This window comes from Rhamphochromis longiceps, linkage group LG7 (assembly GCF_057381845.1).
Source record: "Rhamphochromis longiceps isolate RC_006_pf linkage group LG7, R_longiceps_female_GT1.1, whole genome shotgun sequence".
Lineage (NCBI taxonomy): Eukaryota > Metazoa > Chordata > Actinopteri > Cichliformes > Cichlidae > Rhamphochromis > Rhamphochromis longiceps.
In genome coordinates this window covers 38270748-38277130 of record NC_140563.1, presented here as the reverse complement: position 1 = coordinate 38277130, position 6383 = coordinate 38270748, and positions in this window count along the sequence as shown.

Genomic DNA, 6383 nt, shown 5'->3' with positions numbered 1-6383 from the left:
AATATTGAGACTCTTTGTTTTCAAAGTATCAGCAAATATAATTAAAACTTTACAGATTTAGGGTTTTTTTTTTTTTCATTTTAAAACTAAATTAAATGGAATGGGCATGAGGCTCAAATCAAAGATCAAATATTAATTGGAAAAATTAATAAAAATAAACCTAAAATAAAACTGTATGACCATGTCTGACAGGAAGGTTACCGTAACCAGTGGTATACCGATGAGCATCAATGAATGCACAACATATCAAACCTTGACACAGACTGGCTACAGCGACAGAAGACCACACTGGTGCCACTCCTGTCAGCTAACAACTGGAAACGGGCTACAATTTGCAGTTTTGCTTAAATTGGACAATAGAAAATTGGAAAAGATGGAACTTTTGAGTCTTGATTTCTGCTGCCACATTTGGATGGTAGAATTTTTGGCATAAAAACATAAAACCAGGGATTTGTTCTGCCTTTTATCAATTGTTCAGGATGCATCTGGTAGTGTAATGGGGTGGGGTATTCTTTAAGCACAAATTGTGCCCCTTAATACCAACTGAGTATTGTTTAAAGCAGGGGTAGGCAACTCCAGGCCTCAAGTGCCGGTTTTAGATATCACCCTTTGTCAACACACCTGAATCAAATGATTAGTTCATTAACAGGCCTCTGGAGAACTTCAAGACAGGTTGGAGGTAATTTAGCCATTTAAATCAGCCGTGTTGGATCAAGGACGCATCTAAAACCTGCAGGACACCGCCACTCGAGACCTGGAGTTGCCTACCCCTGGTTTAAAGAATACTGCCTGCCTGCCTGTCCCTTTATAACAGTCTACCCTTCTTCTGATGGCCATTTCTAGCAGGATAACAAGCCAAGTCTATTCATCTCAGACTTGGTTTCTTGAAGATGACTGAGTTTATTGTACTCAAATGGCCTCCAGTTACCAGATCTCAATCCAATCCTTACCCGGAAGGAACACAGACCTCAACCACACAGATGTACAAACTGTTTTGGCTAACCACTACAAAAATGTGAACTTTCTGACCAGAGGCAAAAAATAAAAATCTGGTCCAAATTTACACAAACATTAAAGAAGCATACAAGGCGTTGCCCTCTGTCTGTTGGATCACATTTCACTGGCAGTGACTCCATAATATAGAACTCTAATCTGTAAAATCGGTTCAGCTGTTAACTCTTCAGCTCTGGAGTGAGATCACTTCACTACTACAGAACTGTTTTGAAAGTGCAGCTTGAAACGGCATCAGGAAATGAGTATAAACTCCATGACAAGCCTATTTCTCATTTTGAAATAGCCCTTTACTGGCACAGTTAAACACACTACATGCAAATCAAACTCAAAATTCTGTATTGTTCATAAGCTTCCAAATCATCCAAGGATTATCTAAAAAGGGGAAAAACTACTACCACTACTACTTTACCAATGTTGTATTAATGTTTGATTTGGAACTGGTAGCTTTCTCATTCTTTTAGTATAATGTAATGTGCGATGTGACATCTGGGATTTATCTGAAACCAGACCTATAATGACACAATATTTGATCAACTCTTAGGGCCAGTGTAACTTATGCTAACTAGTTGCATTTGCTGAAAAAAACCCCAACAATTTGCATGCTTCAGACACGTTTGCATCTGACAGCATCCATTGCTGTTGGTGAGAAATGAGACTGCTTTTGTTTGCTTCTGTGTGAAATTGAATGGCCATTGTTGTGCAATGGTAGAATGAAAAGCTTGACAAGCGTAACATAGCAATAGAGTAGCACTGAATTTACACTTGTTTAAAATTCACTTATCAGACTCTGTTTGATTGCCTCATGCACTCTTTTTCCAAGCAGCTGAAGCAGACAGCATGACGGGATAGAATTGCTGCAACATCAACAAAGCTATGACTGCGAAGATTACACATTTCATGGAGTATAAAGAGGCTTTCCCTGAAAACCTCAACCATAAAATCTCAATATACAGCATGGAGGTCAAGAAGGTAGAACATTCAGAAGTGGCCCTTCATGGAGCAGTTTGAAACTAAGTGTTGCTTTTAAGTGTGTGACCACTGGAACTTTCACCTACACACAATTAAAATTAAAACAACACTCTCTCATACCTACAAGAGGTTATACCATCTTTGTGCTAAGCGACTTTCCATATATTGATTGAAAAGAGTATAATTTGCCTCAGAAAGTAAAGGTGGTAAAAATAGAGAAGGGAAAATATACAGTGAAATAGTTGTCGGACCCTATAGCTCCCCAGTTGCTCTCAGGCTTTTTACTTTTATCTGTTAGTAATAGAACAGAGTTCAGCAGTTACATCTACCAGATGTTAAACTGAAGGTCAGACTGAAGGTCAGACTGTTCAAACTAACTGTAGGTGACAAACACACAAGCAGTAGAAAGAGAGAAAAGGCAAAACGGAGAGCGAGCGAGCGTGGGAGTGAAATCATTTAGATGAGGATGTTATGTAATTGTTTCATAACAGATTCAATGATGATCTTCTTGACCAGGCTAATTGCTGCATTAAATGCTGAGTCAAATGTGAAACTTGAGCTCTGAATTAATTCAAGGTTATCCCGCCTAAATAGCCTCATAAATTAATGTGCTAATGAGAAAGACTGTTTGAAGCCCCCTTGTGTGGACTTTGCATCATTTGGGATATTCAGCTTATGACTGAGTACTTTTTTTTTCTGCTGAAACAAAGGCTCCGAAAAATTAAGATTGTTGAAAAGTTGTTTGAAAAGAGCTGAAAGCAAAGCAGAAATTCTGACTTCACTAAGCTCTTTTCAAACAACTTTTCAACAATCTTAATTTTTCGGAGCCTTAAGCATGAAACAGCAACTTGAAGCAGTGAGTGGTATAAAAATATCTATTTCTCCTTTAATCAGTGTCATATTGAGTAGAAGCAGAAGAAGTATAAATAAATAAAAGTGCATTATAGTGGTCTGCCCTGCTGCCTGTTCAGGGACTATCTTGCTTTTCACCCATTGTCAGTCAAGTTAAACTTTTCTTAGACCAAAACAAATGATGACAGGATGCATGGCCAATTTACCAATCAATTAATCCAAGAATGTAAAACATGCAAACTAAGCTATTACATCTTAGAAATCCAAACTGTTCTGTTTTATAGGGAGATGACTGTTTTTTTGTTTGTTTTTTTTTGTATTTTCCATTTTTGTTATAGTTTCAATCAATAAAAATAACCAGTAATCCAATTCTGTCTACAGTAGATAAACCATGGCCTTTTCCTAAGTGCATTATGAAAAAAGTCAGTGAATTACATGTGAAGGGCTCTGTTGTCATAAGCATGGGAACTATCGTCACTTCCAAATTTTGCTTCCATAAATAAATAAATACATTTTGATGGTGCATTAATTTGTTCCTAACTGTCTCCAGCAACTGCACAGTTGACTTTTGTTTGATTTCAGTGTCCCCAGTAACCTCTATACTGTATTTATGATCTTTTTTTTTAAAGTACATCTTCAACAGAAAACAAATAATGTTGTTGGAACAGAGCTTTACCTTTCAGTTAATGATAGTGAGATGATTCTATGCCATCATGTTTGAATGTTAGCGCTTTAATAAAAGTAGTCTTTGCTTACTAGTCTACAAGTGTGCCAAATGTGTTATGCACAGATGTGAGCCTGTAAGAGTATCAAAGAAACAACCGTTTTTGGGGTTTTTTTTTCTTTTGAGTCATCTCTCCCCATGTGTGATCCAGAGGAGCTCTGTACAAAGGTTATCTGGCGTGTCCTACAAGGAGTGTAACAGGGCCAGCTGCTGGCAGAGGTGCTGTGATGCGGACGGCTGCTGTTGTGTGATGGCTTCACTCAGCAGGGATGAGTAATGGTAAACAAGTGTGGCAGTGCGGTCATAGCTCTGGGGAGGCAGAGCCAGAGGAGAGCTGCAGTAAAATGTCAGCGCACAGTTTCTTCATGGAGTTCACAGACTGGTTTGAGTGCCAATGCAGGATTTCTAAATAGGCAGTGAGTTCCAGATTGGCAACTATTAGGTTAAATTTTTCTGGTGATAATGAGTGTCAGTGGCAATGCCTTATCGTAGAGTTTGATTTGAAGGTCATCTGCATACATGGGAATACAGACACAAGCCACTCCAGTCTCACTAAAAAACAAGACAAGACCTCAGTGGGGATACTTGCCATCCAACTCTATTTCTCCAATGCCATTTTTAGATCATCCTCCGCGTGTAAGCAAATAATTCATATCCTACTTCCACCAGCACAGCCAACTTTTTCCTTGGAGCCAACTCGGTCTCTGCAACTGACATGAGCCAATTACAGTCGTCTGGTTCCAGGAAGTACAGCCATTGCTCTTTTTTAATTTTTCTTTTCTTTTTTTTTTCTCTTGAGCTAATTTGATTCAATGTACTCAGTGAAAGTGTTGCATTTGTCCACTGCACAAAAATATGCATTTAAAATTTTGGCTCATGCTTTTTTTTGTTTTGGCATCTCTAAAAAATAAAGTTGAAGAAAAAACAACAAAAGCTGGCTATAACAAGGCATAAGCTGTGAAGGGAAAAATTAAATCTCTGTAATTGAACACCCCATGTGGATCGACATCTGTGTGATGCAGTCAAGTGTGGCTGGCCATGGATGTAATTTGGGGCTGTGCCTGCTGTAACATGCGCAGATAAGAGGGCCTTGTGAAAATGTAAATTCTTCTCTTTTAAAACGGTCCAGCGAAATCCCACCTCCCCTCAGCTCAAACATCTCTACTGGACATTAAAAAAAAACAGAGCCTTAGCTGCTCATTATGTGCCAAAAGGCTGCACAGCTTTCTCTGCCTCCTGTGTCTCGAGGATGCTGTTGTGCCATTGGGGGTAGACATCGTTAACTCTTTTAAATCTCTGTCAAACTTTGAGAAAAATGAGTTGATAAAGTCAGGGAATGTTGGTGAGGGGACAAACAAACATCAAATGATTTTTTTTAAGCTTTTGCTGCAGTTTTGTGTGACTGCTAACAGGAGATACTGTAACAGAAATGTACCCCATGAGGTGCAATAACAACAGACAGGGAGCGAACACTAATAGCAAAAAGTATTGCATTTGCTGTTAAATGTTCCACTTGTATTGCCGAAGTAACAGAACATAAAAATGTGTAGTTAATAAAAATAATGACAATCTATTTGCTGTGTTACAAGTAGCAACACAGTGTGCTGTTACTGTATGACTTATAATAAATGCACTTTACTAAAGCTAAATCTGAATACTTTTTGATCTTATTAATTGCACCTTCTCTTTCCCTGCTTTTTCTTTTATTACCAGGCACACAGACACCACAGTACTGCTCAGGGTGCTTGCCACCACAGCAACCTAATGAGTTTTCACACTGTCCAACAGTTAGATCGGGCTGCCTTACAAGGACTGGTGATTTGCTGCTTCGTCTCTATCTCTTTATCTCTACAGGGCATTGATACTTTAATCATCACAGAAGCATGGCTTTGAATTCAAACAATTATTTAGGTGACCGTATTAGGCATTCTCACAGCTGGATCTGATTCCTCATATTACATTTGTGAAATGTGTTAAAGGCAATTATACCAAGGAACACATTCATATTAGATATCAGGGATAGGATAAAGCTGCTGTGTTTTTGTTATACCAGCAGTCTAAATTTTCCCAAAGCACTGTCACTGGCTGCAAGACATCATTAGCCTAACTGGTGGTATGAAACACAATGTATAAGCATATCATATTTAGAACTATTAACATATTCTATCAGTATCTGCATCTATATTTATGTTTATGTATGGATTGGAGATTATGACACTGACAAAAAGACAGGAGGCAAAGCTGGACTTGGCAGAGTTGAAGATGATAAGATTTCCATTTGGAGTGACCAGAATGGAAAGGATTAGAAATGAGTACAGTTCAGGCTTAGTCTGTGTTTGGATATGTGCACAGGAGGGATATGACAATATAATAGGCAAATGATGTTAAATATGTAGCTGCCAAGCCAGAGGAAAAGAGGAAGACCACAGAGAAGATTCATGGATGTAGTGAAGGTGACTATGCAGAGGGTTGTCATATCAAAGGATGCCAGGGATAGGTCAAGTTGGAGGCAGGTAGTCTGCGGATCATCAAAGCTGAAAGAAGTGTTTTTCTATGGATTTGAAGGATTGCTATATGCATTTTAAATATAGCAAATGTTGCACATTTTCATTAAACTGTATTAAAGAAAAAAAGTCTCATGCTTCTATTGGCTCATTAAACACAACTCTATATCCATTGTACTGACCCACATTGCAGGCTACTTGACCCACTCTTCCATCTAGTGTTGAGTACGTGACATTACGTCTGTCATTATAGAGAATTAAATTGTAAAAGGTTATAATAGTCGAACATTAAACCAAAAGATTTATTATGGATAAGAGTA